General features: G+C 41.1%; 1 protein-coding gene across 1 annotated transcript in view; it reads left to right on the top strand.

The window, feature by feature from the left end:
* PEX5 (peroxin 5) overlaps positions 1–18,757 on the top strand; it is a 442,866-nt gene that overhangs the window by 203,732 nt on the left and 220,377 nt on the right. The gene's annotated exons all lie outside the window — the stretch shown is intronic.

The raw sequence follows: 18,757 nt of genomic DNA, 5'->3' as shown, positions 1-18,757 counted from the left end.
CACCATGAGGTACAATTAATCATTAGTACATCTAAGTGAACCAAGCTTGTTAATCAAGGGCATATTGGCACTTCATACAAGGCTTCCCTTCCAAATTTGGGGCTTTGATCACGTAATAGTGTCACCTACCTACGTAGGAGTGGTTAATAGACAACCCTATTAGGTGTTCCCAACCCCTTGTTGCGAAATCTATAGGGCAATGCTTAGAGTGATTTATCTTTTCTTGATAGCTGCGTGTGATGTATTTTAACTTTTTCTTACTTTTTAACTTCTTCACTTATTATTATGCTTGTATATCATCAAACAACTACCAAAACAAGAAGAGCAAGAACATAAAATATACGCTGCAAGCCAAGGCCAAAACCTCTCCAATTGAGAGGAAAACTCGCAAATCTTTTTTCTTCCTTATAGATTCTTCAATTGACGAATTCCAAGACCTCTAAACCAAGACCAATACCCTCCAAGACGAAGTGCAAGCTTTCTGAATGATGTGCTTACCTTGAAGTTTTGAACAAGTCAAACCCAGTGAAGGCTCTTCCAGTAGCACAACTTCGACCCCCAACTGCAGAATTTCGGCCTTCACTGCATACCTGAAATTTTTGGCCCTCCTGTAGTTGCTTCTGCCGCACGTGTGAGCTTTGTTTTAGCCCTCCAAGGCTTCCTTAGACCTTCACTTGGCTTTCTCTGACTTCTGGAGCTTGAGATGGCTTCTTGTGACCTTCGCTTGACCTTCTTGCCTTACCTTTTTCAGGATCGAACTTGTAGAGGAAAACCCTAGTTCTGCCGCAAAAACCCTAGCCTTCCTTCACAATGAGAGAGAAATAGACCAAAACCAAGTCTTCTCCATCCTCTTCATTCTTTGCTTTCTTCTTCCTCTTTCTTCGCTTGAATGAGTTAGATATGAATGTGCTTCAAGGAGGTTGAGTTTCCTCCTTTTATAGGTTCCTCAAGGTGGACGTGGCTCCTCATTTTAGGCTGACTTGGTCTTGAATGGTATTTTTATAGTTTTAAAGACAAAAATAATTTTCTTTACAAGTTACAATGTGCCCGAAGGGGTCTTCAACTTATGACAATGACACTTTTGACTACTTGACCTAGGACAAACACTAGAAGCACTCAATGGGTGCTTGACCTATAAAATAAAAGACCTTTAGCATGAAACCCATGCTCCAAAATAATAATAATAATTTTCTTTCATTTTACAATTTACAAGAATAAAAAGGTACATTTCATATATATGAAGACCAAACCTAGTTATGCATTTTTCAACACTCCCTCTTAACTAGGGAGGTATTCATAAATGGTACGTGGAAATTCTCAATCCGAAGAGATCTCATAAGAAGAGTCGGATTGGTAACCCATCTATTTAACATCATATGAGCCAACATTGTCACATAGTAAGGCCTTGACTAACAACTCTATCTCTCCACAAGATTGGAGCACAATGCTAGTGAGACCAATGATTTATAAACACCATCATCGTTGTCTCTCAAGCGACATACCCCACCCGAGTGTTCATAGAGTATGATCTTCTTTGGACTATTATTATCTTGGATAGCTAGTCCTCAAAGAATATTGGTCCACAACTACTCTTATCTTGGATACCCTACGTCATCCTCAAAGAGTATCGGATGCCAGATGCTTACCCAATCTTCCATTCTGTCTTCCCAAGTGAAGACAAGAATGATGTGCCTATCTCTCCCTCTCAACTAGGGAGGATACATCAGCCAAACCAAGCTTGTCTCTCAAATACACAAGCTTCTTATAAGGAAGAGATTTCGTCAATTTGTCAGCTTCCTGCTCATTGGTTGAGATATACTGTAGCTGCAACACACCATCTTGTACTAGCTTCCGAATGTAGTGATACATGTTGTTGATATGCTTCGTCTTTCCATGAAATACTGGGTCTTCAGAAAATCGTATACAACTGGTGTTATCACAATGTATCACTGTAGGGTCCATTGGTCCTTCAGATAGGTTCGATAACAACTTTTTTAACCAGACAAATTCTCTGCATACTTCACATGCTGCAATGTACTCAACGTCAAGACTACTCAAAGCAAACGTATCTTGCTTTCTGCTCATCCATGGAGGATCCCAAACTAAAACATCCTCTTGTAGTGCTTCTTCTATCTTGCTCACTGCCTACCCAGTTAAAATCTGTATATCCAATCAAGTGGACATCATTCCTCCCATCAAATTTTAGGCAGTAGTGGATTGTTCCTTGTAGATATCTTAGTATGTGTTTCACTGCTATCCAATGATCATGCTTTGGCTCCACTTGGAACTGACTAAGAATATTTACTGCAAAACAGATGCTTGGTCGAGTATTCACCAAGTAAATCAGTGAACCAATCATTTTCCTATATTTGGAAGGATCCGTAGGGATTGATTTAGAATTCCTTAGTCTTTTGAATTTTGTGACCATTAGGGTTGTCAGTGGTTTGCAATGCATCATGTCATGTCAAACCTCTTCAACATCTTGATCACATACTTTCCTTGACCTAGATAGATTTCATTAGGTCCTTGCCATACTTCCAGTCCCAAATAGTACTGCATCAACCTTAGATCCTTCATGTAAAATTCTACTGCTAGATGCTTCTTACATTCTTCAATTCGACCTTCCACACCTGTCAAGAGAAGATCATCCACATACAAAAGAATGATTACTGGCTCTCCCTTTACAACCTTAATATAAAGGTTTGGATCAACAAAACTCTTGGTGAAGCCTAATCTTCGTAGGTATGCATCCATCCTAGCATACCATGCCCTTGGCGTTTTCTTGAGGCCATATAATGCCTTCTTCAATCTGAAAACATATGCCTTTCTATCTTTAACTTCAAATCCAAAGGGTTGTTCTTTATAGACTTCCTCATCAATTGTACCATTTAGGAATGCAGTCTTGACATCCATATGGTGGATGTTCTAGCCCATTGATGTTGCCAAAGAGACCATCGAACGTATAGTTGTATACCTTGCTGTTGGAGCAAATATCTCTTCATAGTTGATGCCTTCCTGTTGAGAGAAGCCCCTAGCCACACATCTTGCCTTATACTTGTCAATACTATCATCGACTGCATGTTTGACCTTGTAGATCCATTTGGAAGTTACCATAGATTTGTCTTCAGGCCTAGGTACGATCTCCCAAATTCCATTCTTCATTATAGATTGATATTCTTCATTCATGGCATCCTTCCATTCTTGTTGATTGACAACTTCTTCAAAAGTGGATGTCTCTACTTCAATTAGTTTTGTTATGTAGGCTGCATACCCAGAATATCGTTTGGGCTTCTTGCTTTCCTTGAATGTACCTTGAGCTGCTCCATGACCTTCTGCATCTAGAAGTGTAGACTTCAACCAGTTAGGTATTTTTCTGGTTTTGGGAATTACCACAGGTTGTATTGGTTCACAGGGACCTTCATCTTCATGGTTTGATTCTTCTTCTTCCCTAGTAACTTCTTTTTTGAATACTGGAAGTTCTTCATCATCAGAGTCCATAGGGAGATCCTTTGATTTCTTGAATGCAATACTTTTGTCAAATATCACATCTCGACTGACTTCTATTTGGTGTCCTTCCTTTATGTAGATCCTATAGGCCTTAGAAGAGTTACTGTAGCCCACAAAGGTTCCCTTCATGCCAGATGGATCCAACTTCTTTCTTTTGTCCTTAGGTATATGTATATAGATAGGACAACCAAAAATTCAGAGATGATCTATGGTTGGTTTCTTCCTAGTGAACACCTCTTCGGGAGTCTTGTTATCTAGAGACCTGTGGGGACTTCGATTTTGTATGTATACAATTGTCTTTGTAGCTTCACCCCACAAAAAATTTGGTAAGTATTGATCATGTAACATTGCTTTTACACTTTCTTCAATGGATCGATTCTTTCGTTCTGCAACTCCATTTTGTTCGGGATTATATGGGACTATCAACTCCCTCTTAATCCTAGATTCCTTACAAAATGATATGATTTCCATGGATGTATATTCTCCTCCATTACTAGATCTTAATATTTTGATTCTTCTTTCTGTAAGGTTCTCTACTTCAACTTTGAATTCCTGAAATTTTGTAAATACTTTATCGTTGGATTTCATTAAGTAAACCCAAGTCTTCCTTGAATGATCATCTATAAATGTGACATAATATAGATGACCTCTTCCTGGTGAACACCTCTTCATGAGTCTGGGTATCTAGAGACCTGTGGGGACTTCGATTTTGTATGTATACAATTGTCTTTGTAGCTTCACCCTACAAAAAATTTGGTAAGTATTGATCATGTAACATTGCTTTTACACTTTCTTCAATGGATCGATTCTTTCGTTCTGCAACTCCATTTTGTTCGGGATTATATGGGACTATCAAGTCCCTCTTAATCCTAGATTCCTTACAAAATGATATGATTTCCATGGATGTATATTCTCCTCCATTACTAGATCTTAATATTTTGATTCTTCTTTCTGTAAGGTTCTCTACTTCAACTTTGAATTCTTGAAATTTTGTAAATACTTTATCCTTGGATTTCATTAAGTAAACCCAAGTCTTCCTTGAATGATCATCTATAAATGTGACATAATATAGATGACCTCCAAGTGATTTAGGAGTCATAGGACCACAAACATCAGAATGAATAAGATCCAAGATTTCTTTTGACCATGAAGCACTGCTTCCAAATGGTCTCTTGGTGTTCTTACCCAATGCACATCCTTTGCATACTCCTTCATGATCTTCTTTTAGTTCGGGGATTCCATCTACTATTGAACTTAGAGTTGGAAGGATTTTGAAATGGAGATGTCCAAATCTTCTATGCCAAAGTTCACATGGGCTGATTTCAATGTGAACCAAAGCTTGAGCAAGAGGAGATATCAACCTGTAAAGTCTTCCTTCATGAATGCCAATTACTCTAGCATTTTCTATGCTTGAGTTCTTACTCCATACTACAACTTTTCCATCAATGAAAGCCACTCTATCACCTTTATCTTCTAGACTTGAAATGGAGAGTAAGTTCTTATGCAAACCTGGAACAAATAGGATGTTGTTGAGATGAATATTGCCTCCATTCTCCAGCTCTATTGAGGTTGATCCAATTCCTCTTACAAGATAGCTCTTATTATCTCCAAGTTCTATGGAGTAAGAAGATTTTCCTTTTGATAATGTCTTTAGTTGCTTGTGATGACTAGTCATGTGTCTTGATGCACCACTATCGATCACCCAAATGTTCTCATCTTGAAATGTGCCAGTGAGTGCCGAGAAGAGTCCTTCATCCTTTGTCTTGGTCACTTCCTTCTTTGGAGTAAATAAAAGATTCCATGCTTCCTTGTTACCCTTCTTGAGATGGCTTGCCGCTCGCTACCTTTGAACTTCTTTAATGTAGTTGAGATCTTCATAATGCCCTTAGCCAACCTTAGCTCTGATACCATGTTGAGAAATGTATAGGGCAATGATTAGAGTGATTTCTCTTTTCTTGATAACTGCTTGTCATGTATTTTAACTTTTTCTTACTTATTAACTTCTTTGCTTATTATTATGTTTGTATATCATCAAACAACTACCAAAACAAGAAGAACAAGCACACAAAATAGAGGCTGCAAGCCAAGGCCAAAACCTCTCCAATTGAGAGGAAAACTCACAAATCTCTTCTCTTCCTTGTGGATTCTTCAATTGACAAATTCCAAGACCTCTATATCAAGACCAATACCCTCCAAGACCAAGTCCAACCTCTTTGAATGATGTGATTTCCTTGAACAGGTCAAACCCAATCAAATCTCTTCTAGTAGCATAACTTCGACCCCCAGCTGCAGAATTTCAGCCTCCACTACAGACCTGGAATTTTTGGCCCTGTTGCAGTTGTTGCTGCCACACGTGTGAGCTTTGTTTTAGCCTTCCAAGGCTGCCTTAGACCTTCACTTGGCTTTCTCTAGCTTGTGGAGCTTGAGGATGGCTTCTTGTGACCTTCACTTGACCTTCTTGCCTTCCTTTCTTCAAAGTCAAACTTGCAGAGGAAAACCCTAGATTTGCTACAAAAACCCTTGCCTTCCTTCACACGTGTGAGAGAGAAATAGCCCAAAACCAAGTCTTCTTTGTCCTCTTCCTTCTTTTCTTTCTTCTTCTTCTTCCTTCGCTTGAATGAGTGAGATATGAATGTGCTTCAAGGAGGTCGAATTTCCTCCTTTATATAGGCTCCTCAAGGTGGATGTTGCTCCTCATTTTAGGCCGAATTGGTCTTGATGGGTATTTTGACACTTTTAAAGACAAATAATATTCTTTACAAGTTACAATGTGCCTGAAGGGGTCTTCAACTTATGATAATGACTCTTTTGACTTTTTGACCTAGGAAAAACCCTAGAAGCACTCAATGGGTGCTTGACCTATAAAATAAAAGACCTTGAGCATGAAACTCGTGCTCCAAAAGTAATAATAGTAATTTTCTTTCATTTTACAATGTATAAGAATCAAAAAGTACATTTCATATTTATGAACACTGAACCTAGTTACACATTTTTCAACACCCCTAAGGGGAAAGACATGTCGCTTGTACATCGTTCAATCACTAGGTGGCATATGAATGATGATGGAACGAAAGGGGGATAAAGGGGTCTCAAGGCCAAATGCCATGGTCAAAGGGGTAGCAATAATGAGGAAGTCCACATATTGGGGATACAGATGTGAGGAGGGAGCAATCGTGGATGTGTGAACTACCCCAACCTTTGTTTTTCCACCCTTCTTTAATTGCCTTTTTCTTTTTCTTGATTTTTCTTTGTATCACTGCTCGAAGCTCTAGGAAATGAGAGCATGCTGTGAATGATGTATAACAATTATTACCCCCTTAAAGGTTGGGCAATTCATCACCCAATAGGGGTTGGGACGTGTATGGGTTCCTTTTATGACGTGATGGGGCAATCATTGGCTTGAGGAACCTGGGTGATGGCCATAATGATAAGGGGTAGAGCTCATATCTGGCTTTTGCCCACGTGATATTATTAATGTCTCGGCCATCTTTTGCATTTTGTGATTTTCCTTTTCTTTTGTTTCTTGCTTGAGGCCATGATATGCTTTTAAGTTTTTTTAGCTGCATTGACCATTGAGGCAACATTTCCAGGCTTTACCCATATATGTGGACAAGGGGAGGGGGTGTGCTAGATCTTGTAGACCCAATGGTCATGTGTGTTGAAGTTGTAACTGTAAAAATTCCTACCCTGAAGGAACCCCTACTGCAGCAAATCTGAATCTACTTCACGTGCTTGGTTTTTAACATACATTAACCAAGTTATTCTTCTGAATACTGAAGCAAATTACTTCTGCAACCTACACTAATTAAATATTTGATCTCATGAAACAGAAAATAGAGCAAAGAACAAGATACATAGGACACACTTATTTTTAGACACAATAGTCCCTGGAAAAACCCAATGCGGGAAAATCAGTGCAACAATTCTGAGGGTTTATTATTATGCAAGAGAAATATCTAAATACAAATCTAGGATGCTCATTTAGAAACTCACTTCACCCGACAGAATTCTGACTAATCTGGCACAAGCTGGCTAACCCCGACTATTTCTGCGTTGGCTCTGCGTCAGCCCTGCATCACCTTCTCTGCCCTCTGTGTCAGCTCTCCTGGCTGTTCCAGCAGTTCCCGACAATTCCGACAATTGTGGCAGTTCCTGACAATTCCAACTGTTCTGACAGTTTTGGATTCTGCGTGACAGACAACTTTTCTGCTTTGCACTGACCTTTCTAGCTCTGCGTCAGGACTGAGTGGGCCCAAACTGGCCCAACATCAACTCTCCCAGCTATTGCGCTGCCCCTTTGCAAGCTCTCCCCGCCTCTCAGTCAGTGTTCTTCGAAAAGTCCTTCCGGATTCTCACTGCCTCTTTGTTGCAGAATGATCACTTAGTTCAAATTTCTCAGCTTCCTAGACCCAGAACTCATGTGCCTTAGCCTCTCCACCAATTTTCAAGGCTAGCGCACTTTTGATGCTACCAAAAACTAACACTCCCTCTTCGCGAGGAAAGTGCTCTATGTCCACCTGCATGCTGCACTGTTTCTAAAGCACCTCCTTTTTGCACCGCTGTCGTCACCAACACTGTGCTGCTGCTGCTACTATACTGCTGCCCATGACACTGCCACTGCCATCGCTGCATCTGTACTACAGCTCCCTCTCAAACGTTGCATCTGCTATGCTACTAGCACTACCACTGCCAACACTGCATCTGTGATGCTGCTAGCACTACCACTGCCAACAGTGCATCTGTACTGCAACTTGGTTGCTGAGAGAAGCAACTGAAAAACATCCAAAATTAGCTGAACTTAACTGTGTTCACCATAATACCATGAATGTTGGAATCTGACTGTTGCTGATTCTGACCCTTTGAATCTTCTGCGTTGCTGCTGACTACTGCACTGTGCCAACTGCACTGATGCCAACCTTGCTCTGCGCTGATTAGTCTTTGGTCCCAAGCAACTGCATCTCTCCTCCAAACACTCCATTGCATCATCTGACACTAAGTCCATCTCGCTACTGCTGAATCTTGGGCTCTCGTAGTAAGCATTGATCCAAGAGGTGGGTTCCTCAAGGATCCTGCCCACATGTAGTCCTCCTGACTACAACTCAATATCGCCCCATCTCCCTCCTAGAGATGCGTGGGCGCTCATCAAAAGCTCATCCTTGTCAATCTTTGCTAAAGCAGCCTTAGGATCATGTTTCTCATCCTTTTCCTTTTTCTTCAAAGGATACTGGGATGCATAGTGGCCCAACTTGCCACAAGCGAAACATTTCACCTTTGAAATGTCCTCCTTTCGCTTGGGCTTCTGTTGTCCCTTCGATGCGAGAGATGCGTTCTCCTCCTCCTCCTTCGTCTTTGTGCCACTCACATTGCTGCCACTGAGGTTGACCATCACTATGTCCTTCCTTAACTCCTCCTGTTGAAGAGCTACCCACATCTCCTCCCATGAAGGTAGTTTTTCTCTGCTTAATATGCTTTGGACGAAAACTTGCCATTGATCCGAGACTCCATTCAGGGCTATCCACACCATCGTAGTTGGCTAAGGAGTGGACCTCATTGTAGCGAGCTATTCTCTAGTGTCCTGAAGATGTTGAAGATAGAGGTTCACCCCTTCTCCTTTCTGCATCAAGGTCCGTTGTAACTTCTGCTCTAAATACATCTTCCGCTATTCGGAAGAGCCTTCATACAGAGAAGACAAGGTTTCCCACATCTCTCGGGCTATATCCTTGCCCTGTAAGTGTGAGACCACATGATCTCTAACTCCATCGAGAATGAGCCTCTTTGCCTTCCCCTGCTCGACCTTGTATTTCTTATTTTGATCGTTGTCAGCAGGAACATCTACAACACTTTTGACGTAGGCCTCGAGATCATATTCCTCCAGAACAACTAAGATTCTGGCCTTCCATATCACATAGTTGGAGGCTCTGTCCAACCTGTCCTGATCTCTGAGCCCATGTGATGCCATCTCACCCAATTGTCGAACTGAGTCCTCTAGTCACTGCTTAGCACTGCTCAGCTGCTCAGCGAGTGAGAAATTCGAACTTTCTGGCGAAAAGTTCTCTGAGGAGAAAATTCCCCTTCTATGTGTCTTCGTTCTTTTCTAGCGGATTTCTGGCCCGACAGAAACTGCACCCTTCAAGAACTGCGCTGAGGCTCTGCATCACTCCCTCTGCCTTTGCAAAATGGAAATCGTACCTCTTTGTCGTCTCACTCAGAGAGATTTCCTCGGATCTACTTCTCAGCAAGGACTGCACAATCCCTTCAAGGGGATTCAAATTGCTGCTAAGTGTAGCTTTTGACCTCACTGCTTAGCACTGGATCTGCTCTACCTGTTTCAAATCAACGCTCGGATACCATGTGAAAATTCATACCCTGAAGGAACCCCTAATGCAACAAATCTAAATCTACTTCACCTACTTGATTTTTAACATACATTAACCAAGTTATTCTTCTGAATACTGAAGCAAATTACTTCCGCAACATACACTAATTAAATATTTGATCTCATGAAACAGAAAATAGAGCAAAGAACAAGATACATAGGACACACTTATTTTTGGACACAATAGTTCCTAGAAAAAACCAATGCGGGAAAAGCGATGCAACAGTTCTAAGGGTTTATTATTATGCAGGAGAAATATTTGAATACAAATCTAGGGTGCTCGTCTAGCAATCCTTTACAGAAAAAAAACTAGCGGAAAATCAGAGTGAGTTTTACCTCACTTCACCCGACAGAATTCCCGCTGATTCGACACAACACTGGCTAACCCCGACTATTTCTGCATTGGCTTTGCGTCAACCCTACGTCACCTTATCTTCCCTCTGCGTCAGCTCTCCCGATAGTTCCAGCAGTTCTCGACAGTTCTGGCTGTTCTGGCAGTCATGGATTCTGCATGACAGGCAACTTTTTTGCTCTGCACTGGCCCTTCTAGCTCCGCGTCAAGATTGCGTGGGCCCAGACTGGCCAAACGTCAGCTCTCCCAGCTACTTTGCTACCCCTCTGCAAGCTCTCTCTGCCTCTTTGTCAATATTCTCCGGAAAGTCCTTCCAGATTCTCACTGCCCCTCTGCTGCAGAATGATCACTTAGTTCGAATTTCTCAGCTTCCTAGCCCCAAAAATCAAGCTCTAGATCAATTCTCTCCCTCTGTGTGTATTTCCAAATGAATCACAAGCCTCCATCTTATACTTTTCCTGTTGAGTCTTCAACGACCGAGATTAAGTCTCTAATCAATGACTAAGATTAAAACATGACTTGATTCGCCTTCTAGATCATTCTCACCCATATTTTGATTAATACCCATTAATATTTTAATTTCCCTAAGTTTAGACTTAGGAGCTCCATTAAAAATATTAATTATTTTAATAAAGTACAATCCGGGTGGAATTTCACCAAATGGTTTATGGGTTCTTTAGAACTCATGTGCCTTAGCCTCTCCACTAATTTTCAAGGTTAGAGCACTTCCGATGCTACCAAAAACTAACAGTAACTAGGTTCGATCTTCATAATGTAAATTTATCATTAACGTATTTATTATATTTTTGTAAAAGCATGTTCTTCATGCTTAGAGTCAAAGTCAAAAGAATTTATTTTGAGTAGAGAGAAAAATTTGAGTCATGTCCCAATTGGACATTTGTAAGAAAAATAATTTAAATTTTACTTTTGAATCATAAGCCCAAAATATGACAAAGTCGACCCTCCTTGGACAAGTTGGCCTAGTGGCACCTATCCGACCCTCTTGGACAACTATATATAAGAGATAGTTCAACCTCTTGGAGTGCTCATTCAAGCATGACATCACATAGTATCTTTGATACCCAACAAAGAAGGAAGAAGGCCAAATCAAAGGAAAGAGAAGGAAGTGAAAGCATAAGAAGAATATTCCTTGTTGATCGAAATCTTTACCCTTCTGCAAGTTGCACGTATGGACATATTTTATGTGGAAAAAGGCCAAAATTTCTGAGGTGATTGTAGCCGAAATTCGACCTATACTGCAGTACCAAAATTCTGATTTTGACTAGATTTGAAGGGGTTTGACAAATGTTGATTTCACCTTTGTAGGTGACTTGGAGGAGCGTTTGACTTGGTATCTTTGTGGCAGTTTGGTGTTGGTCTTGGTTTTGGATATCTCTCATTTTGATCTGATTCAATAAGAGAAGGATTGTTGGGTTTTCCCCTGACCTTTGACTTGATTTTTGGTGTCTCATCTCATTGAGATATTTTATGTTTTGAACATTTGTAAAATTTCTTGATGAAGAAGACATAAGAAGTAATAAAAAGACTTGTAATATTCACAAGTAATTATCAAGAAGAGGAATTAAGTGTTAAGCTACATTGCACTTGGTTTCTCAACATGGTATCAAAGCTAAGGTGAAGGAAGGAAGCTTGAAGATCACAAATTGTTGGCACTCTTGATTGAGGACATCTTTGTAGTAGCTCTCTCTCTCTCTTCCAATGGCCAAGTACATGAAAGAAGGTCTCAAGGCTCTAAGGATTCTCCTTGAATCCATCAAAGGATATATCACCAATTTTGTTTCAAAACTATCCAAGGAAGTCAAGGATGGAAGTCTCTACTCTGCTCTCACAGGTTCAATTGAAGATGACAACACATGGGTAATCGATAGTGGAGCTTCAAGGCATATGACAGGAGAACATGGACATCTCAACACTCTATCAAAAGGAAGCTCCTCTCACAAGGTCGAACTTGGAGACAAAAATAGCTATCCAGTTAAAGGCATTGGATCTACCTCCATCGAGCTGGAATCTGGTGGGAACATTCATCTCAACAACATCCTCTATGTTCCAGGTTTGAAAAATAATTTACTTTCTATTTCTTGTTTAGAAGATAAAGGAGACATAATAGCATTTATTGATGGCAAGGTGGTTGTTTGGGCTAAGGGATCTAGTATAGATAGTGCTAGAATTATTGGGATTCGTGAGGGGAGGTTGTATAGACTTCTAACTCCTCCTCAAGCTTTAGTACACATTGACATCAATCCATGTGAATTGTGGCATAGAAGATATGGCCATATCCATTACAAGATTTTGCCATCCTTGAGTCAAAAGGTTATAGGTATACCCCAATTGAAAAGGGTGTACTCTTGGCAAAAATGTGGAAAAGCCATTTCCTAACAATGACTCAAGATCCAAGGAAATCTTGGACCTAATCCACTCTGATGTGTGTGGCCCAATGTTTGAAAAATCACTTGGTGGTCATCTATACTATGTAACATTTATTGATGACTATTCTAGAAAGACTTGGATCTATTTCTTGAAGTCTAAAGATGAAGTGTTCAACAAGTTCCAAGAGTTCAAAGTCAAAGTTGAGAATATGATAGAAAAGAAGATCAAGACCCTAAGTTCTGATAATGGAGGTGAATTTGCAAAGAAGCTGGGATTAAGAGGGAGCTGATAGTTCCCTATAATCCTCAACAAAATGGTGTAGCTGAAAGGAAGAATCGATCTATCAAAGAATGTGTAAGAGCCATGATACATGATCAAGATCTTCCCAAATTCCTATGGGGAGAAGCCTCCATGACCGCAGTATACATTCAAAATAGAAGCCCTCACAAAATTCTTGGTGACATAACTCCGGAAGAAGCTTTTACTAGAAAGAAGCCTAATGTTGATCACCTCAAAATCTTTGGATGTCCAGTCTACATTCATATTCCCAAGGACAAGAGAAAGAAGTTGGATCCTACAAGCATGAAAGGAATTTTTGTTGGCTATAGCAACTCATCTAAAGCATACAAAATCTACATCAAAGAAAAATGTTGTATTGAAGTAAGCAGAGATGTCACATTTGATGAAAGCATTGCATACAAGAAGTCCAAAGATATCCCCATTGACTTTGATGAAGAAGAAGGAATTGTCTTTCCTAATGAAGATAGTCCAAGACAAATCAATTCTCCAGAACCCTCAATTGATCATCATGATGAACAAGAAGGACAACGCAAACTTGTAGAAGGGCTTATGTCATCATCCTAGCCCTTACATATGGTTTATAGGCATTTTCGATCCACTTGGAGACCCATGAGGATGTCCTTGTGTCCCCACACCCACTTGGGGAGCACCACAGTGACTTGTTTGGAAAATAAGGGGCCAATGCCTTGTCCACAATGTTTGAAGTCCATTTTTTTCACCATGGCACATTTTGGACTTCATTAGGCCTTCTCAATGGCCCATCGACTCATTTTATTGATCACTCTACCCTCTTGAGAGGCCTAGGTTTATGTTATTGAGCTATCTTGGTGGGCTTGTCACCAGCGGATGTTATTATTGCACATGATCTTATTATTTGGGGATTAGTTAGGCCAAATACTCAAATCGAACTCATTAGAGAGGAATTGGAATCACAAATCAATGAGGGTGACATGAGGCTTTTGAAGAGAAATATAGAGAGCTCTTGGGACCTTATATAAGCTGTAAATTATGTTGAGGCTCATAAGCGATTTTTCGATGGTGGCAATCATGGCTGGTTACACAAACAATATTGTTGATCACAAGCATGCCTCAAGGATGCTTCAGGTGATGGTTATCAAGGAATTCAATATTGAGATCAAGCAAGCTTTTTGTACTTGTGGAAGGCATTTCCTATTGTTTTTCCACGAGATTGGAGAATCTAGGATAGGGTCTTAGAATTTCTGAGACTACCAAACCAAATGCCACATAAACTACTTTGCATAGCGGAATATAAACAATTGTAAATCAACACGTGCACAAATATAGAACTTTTTACAATTTTTCAATACCCAAATTCGTTATATTATCAATCTATAATACAGTAGTCTAGGGCACCTGTACTAGGGATCATGGCCCTCATACAATCAATGATACAAGGAATACAAAGCTAGGGTTTGGTGTCAACAACATTGACCACCAATCTACCTTGAACAAGACAACACTTGACCTACTTGATGATATAACACTCCACAACCCTTTCAGTCCATGTGTCTTGAACACATCTTTCGGTCCTTATGCACCCGATTTGCAGCTCTGCTACTATCAATGAATCCTTCTCCTTGAGTCATTGAACACGACTCACCAATCTGCCTTGTAGTTGATCATTAGTCCTTCAACGAATCAACACATAAGGTCTTCTTGTGAGTTGTTCACAACTTTGTTTTTGAACAACTCCTAGACTGCCCACTATTGCTCACCAACTCTAGGGACTTCTTCCCTCTATTGCCCTCCTATGCTGCTCCAATGAGGCAAACTTGGGGCATGGAGGGTTGCTCTCTATCACTACAAGATGTCCTTCTCTTCAGCAAACTTGGGCTAGACAAACTTCTCCCTTGACTTCCTTCTTTTGTCCTTCAAAGATCAGTCCCTGAGCATCACACAATTCTGCCTCTCCTAGCAGACCTAAAGTCCTTCTTAAGTTTGCACTTATGGCCTACTTGGACACCTACTTGTTGCCCTCCTAATAACCACAATATGTCGTCCAAATCTGTTCAAACTGGGGCACCACACCTCCTAACAACACATCAACTTAGGAAGATCAACATACCTCTGCATAGGACCACTTTCCTCTGCCTTCTTCTTCTCAAATCTGTGCACTATTTTTTGTGAGTCTCGACCTTGGTTAGGGTTTCCTGCAGCAGCTGCTACGACCCTATTTCTTGGCCCAAATCACCTCGCAAAAACTGCGGCCTCCTCTCCTAAACAGTTTCCTCTATTGCTAATCCTTCGACCCTCTTATAGTCACTTGTAATGAGCTTTTCGATCCTCAAAATAGTCACTATAGGACTCGACCTATACTAGGGAACACACAGATAGGTTTAGATCTTGTTTCATGAGAAAACCATCCTTAATCTTGGCACAAAGATGCCCAGATTTTCTCCTTCTAGCCACGACCCTGTTCCTCTTCTTAAAATAGTCAAAGAGTCACAAGAAACCAGCCAAACCAAGTCACCTTCTTTTCTTCGTTGAGCTTCAAGAAATTGTGGCATATTTCAGATGCTTTGCCACTAGGATGAATTGCACTTGGGGTGTGAGAATGAGCCTCCTTCTCACTCTTATTTCTACCTTTCTCTAGAGTGACGTTTAGCCTTTCAATAAGGGTCTCCTTAATTGAGGCCCACTTGAAACTTTAGACTATTCATCCACCTGAAACACCTAAAAATTCATTTCTCTCATTCTACATGGGATCTCTTGGTGCTTGAAGTTGCCCCTTGTTCCTCTAAGGGTGCTCTATCATCTCCAAGTGTGATGTCATCAAATTCAAGCTTGGTTTTGGGCCCTTTGGGTGCAAAACCCCCATGCTTGGGTTCTTAGCCCAGAAGTGACTATGTGATGCCAATTCCTCCACAACCATGTCCCCTAAGGTTTGGAGTACCTCCCAAGCTACCAATCTCAACACTCCCTCTTAGTGAGGGAGGTACTTCCAACACTAGGAAGTAACTCATCATCGATGACGCTAGCTCATCTGGCATCCACCACTGCAACATACTCTATAGAATGAACCATGCTATCTCGGTAGTGCCTCTACCTCATCTCATCTGAACCTGAAGACCTCTATACTTCCATGGGGCTTCTCCCTCTGAAGCTAGACTTCCTCTGTGTCTACACAATCTCCAGTAGGTCAACCTGCTACTGATCTCGTGTCGTACAAGGTCAGTTTGAGTTGCGGTCGAACACAGGCCATCATCACTGCAACTCAGTCCTGCAAGCACTCATCCTCCTGGATCAAACACAACACATGCACATCCCTCCAATCTCGGATATGCAACATCACGATCCAATGAAGAAACTAGCCTACCAAAATCTTGTCCATCACATCAAGCAATGTCGATCATATCAATCTCATCCATGCCAAAGAAATCCTCGAGCTATCCCAATGATCCATGACAAGTGATAGCAAGTCCATGATCAACAACCTTCCTTACAATGAACTGTTGTTTACCAGGTTCACCACCAATCCACCAGAACGCCCAACCAATTTTGCTGCCAAGCCAGTCAAGGCCACATCTCCAAGTCTTTAGTTGAACCCTTTGCGTCATGATCTAGACAATCTTAGCTCCCTTTGAGCCGCTTCACTATGCACACTCTGATTCATTGGCCCTTCAAAGTAGCTCTAATAGCATGTTGTTTTTCCATGGCACTAGAGAATCTAGGTTAGGGTCTTAGAATCTCTGACACTACCAATCCAAATGCCACGACAAACTACTTTGCACAGTGGAATATAAACAACAGTAAATCAATACCTGCACAAATATACAACTTTTTACAAATTTTCGATAACCCAACTTCATTATGTTATCAATCTATAATACACCAGTCTAGGGCTCCCATACCAGGGATCAAGGCCCTCATACAATCACTGATACAAGGAATACAAACTAGGGTTGTTGACCACCAATCTACCCTGAACAAGACAACACTTTACCTACTTGCTGATGTAGTGCTACTGTGTTCCACAGCCCTTTCTGTCCATGTGTCTTGAATACATCTGCCGGTCCTTTTGCTCCTGATTTGTAGCTCTGCCTTTATCAATGAATCGTGCTCCTTTAGGTCACTGAAAAACGGCTAGCTAATCTGACCTATAGCTGATCATTAGTCCTTCAATGAATCAACACATAGGGTCTTGTTGCGAGTTCTTCACAACTCCATTGTGAACAACTCTTAGACTGCCCACTGCTGCTCCTCAGCTCTTAGGGACATTTTCCCTCTATTGCCTTCCTGTGCTGCTCCAATGAGGCAAACTTAGGGCATGGAGCGCTGCCCTCTATCACTGCAAGATGTCCTTCTCTTAAGCAAACTTGGGCTAGAGAAACTGCTCCCTTGACTTCTTTTGTCCTTCAAAGATCAGTAGTCCCTGAGCATCACACAATTGTGCCTCTCCTAGCAGACCAAAATCCCTTCTTAAGTCTGCACTTAGGGCTTCCTTGGACACCTACTTGCTGCCCTCCTTAACAACCACAATATGTCCAAATCTGTCCAAACTTGGACACTACACCTCCTAGCAACACATTAACTTAGGAAGAGCAACATACCTCTGCATAGGATTACTTTCCTCTGCCTTCTTCTTTTCGGATCTGTACACTATTTTCTGTGAGTCTCGGCGCTGGTTAGGGTTTCCTTTAGCAGCTGCTACAGACCTGTTTCTTGGCCCAAATCACCTCACAAACAGTGGCCTCCTCTCCTAAACAGGCTCCTCTACTGCTGATCCTTCGTCCCTCTTACAGTCACCTGTAATGACGTTTTCAGCCCTCAAAACAGTCACTACAGGACTCGGCCTGTACTAGGGCACACACAGACAGGTTCAGACCTTGTTTCATGAGAAAACCATCCTTAGTCTTGGCACAGAACTGCCCAGAACTGCTCCTTCTAAACTCGGCCCTGTTCCTCTTCTTGAATCTACCCAAACAATCACAAGAAACCAACCAATCCAAGTCACCTTTTCTTTGCCGAGCTTCAAGAATCTGCAGCCTATTTCAATTGTTCTCCCACTAGGACGAATTGCACTCGGGGTCTGAGAACGAGTCTCCTCACTCTTATATATACCTTTCTCTAGGGTGATGTCTAGCACTTCAAGAAGGGTCTCCTCAACTACGACCGACTTGAAACTTTAGACTATTCACCCACTTGAAACACATAAAAAATTCATTTCTCTCAATCTACATGGGCTCTCTGGTGCTTGAAGCTGCCCGTTGCTCCTCTATGGGTGCTCTATCATCTCCAAGTGCCATGTCATCAAAATCAAGCTTGGTTTTTGGTCCACTCCTTTGGGTGCAAAACCCCCACACTTGGGTTCTTAGCCCACATGTGATTTTGTGATGCCAATTCCTCCACAGCCCCGTCCCCTAGGGTTTGGAGTAGCTCCCAAGCTACCAATCTCAACATTTCCTTTATTCGTAGGAAGAGATTTAGGTGGGGACGTTGGACATAAAATCCTTAATACCAATCACAAAATCATGTCATAGGTTATCATGATGTTAATAAGTCGTGTGGAAACTATGTACATCATCTGAAAGTGTCTATAAATATGTCAATGGAAGAAGATCTGTTGACATTGGAGGAATGGTTCAAGGATGTTTGCAGCTGCTTCGTTTTCAACCATTCAACATTATAAGGATACATCTACCATGCATCTTCCTTAATATGTGCTTCCTGTTATCTCATTTATTTTTGTACTTATGGCTCTTTTAATTTTTGATTCCTTACAGTTTTCTGTATAATTATGTTTTCATATATTTTGGAACTTGATCTAAACACTTTTGTCTCCTGAACCTACCGAGCTTTTTGATCCTACCAGG

The sequence above is a fragment of the Pinus tabuliformis genome, chromosome 9 (genome assembly GCF_031772625.1).
Source record: "Pinus tabuliformis cultivar Carrire ecotype Pingquan chromosome 9, CPIR1, whole genome shotgun sequence".
NCBI classification, from domain to species: domain Eukaryota; kingdom Viridiplantae; phylum Streptophyta; class Pinopsida; order Pinales; family Pinaceae; genus Pinus; species Pinus tabuliformis.
The sequence above is the reverse complement of the archived record's forward strand: the minus strand, read 5'-3'. Positions and strand labels throughout refer to the sequence as shown.